The sequence below is a fragment of the Crassostrea angulata genome, chromosome 5, assembly GCF_025612915.1.
Source record: "Crassostrea angulata isolate pt1a10 chromosome 5, ASM2561291v2, whole genome shotgun sequence".
NCBI lineage: Eukaryota > Metazoa > Mollusca > Bivalvia > Ostreida > Ostreidae > Magallana > Magallana angulata.
Window position 1 is genome coordinate 23,891,280 of NC_069115.1, and position 736 is coordinate 23,892,015.

The following is a 736-nucleotide window of genomic DNA, read 5'->3' on the forward strand; positions in this document are numbered from 1 at the left end:
CGAATCGTATATATGCTTACCAACTTCATTTAGTATCATGTGAGAGTTGATGTCTGCAATTTATATCTTGTTCAAATTACCGATATATACAATAACAGCAGCAAATGCAACAAAACTACCTAAAGGGGTATCTTGATACGGATTTATAGCGAGATAATTATCCCAATTAGCAGTTCACACCTTCACATGCGACGGTTTGTGTACACCACACAAGTATCGGAGGGTCACGTGTCAAACACAGGTGATGATGTTTTCCTGTGTCAAGCGAGCGAAAATGAGAAGAAAATGGCGGCATTCAGCGAGAAATTCAAAATACTGTACAAATTTTCGTATTCCGTGAATTTTAGTGTCCCGCCAGTACACTGTGAATGGGGTAAAAAAAAATAACGCTACATTCAGCGTAACGCCGGTACATATCATATCTATGAATAAATCACGCATGCATGCAGTGTCATCAGTATACATGTACACTTAAGATAGACATGAGGCTACCAGATACGATTTTGAGTGAAGTCCTACTCCACACGCTGATTATAGCTTGGGGGTATAATTACCTGGTTATATAAACAGTTTTTTATTAAATGACCACTACTTACGGACACCTGTTCCTATAGTAAGGAGAAGAGACCAGACTTCGGCAAAATTTTTATTACTTTTTTTTGTTGTTGATTAATTTTTAGGAAAAAAAATTTTGCGAATGCAGAGCACGCGCAAATTAGCTAAAAATTTATCTACG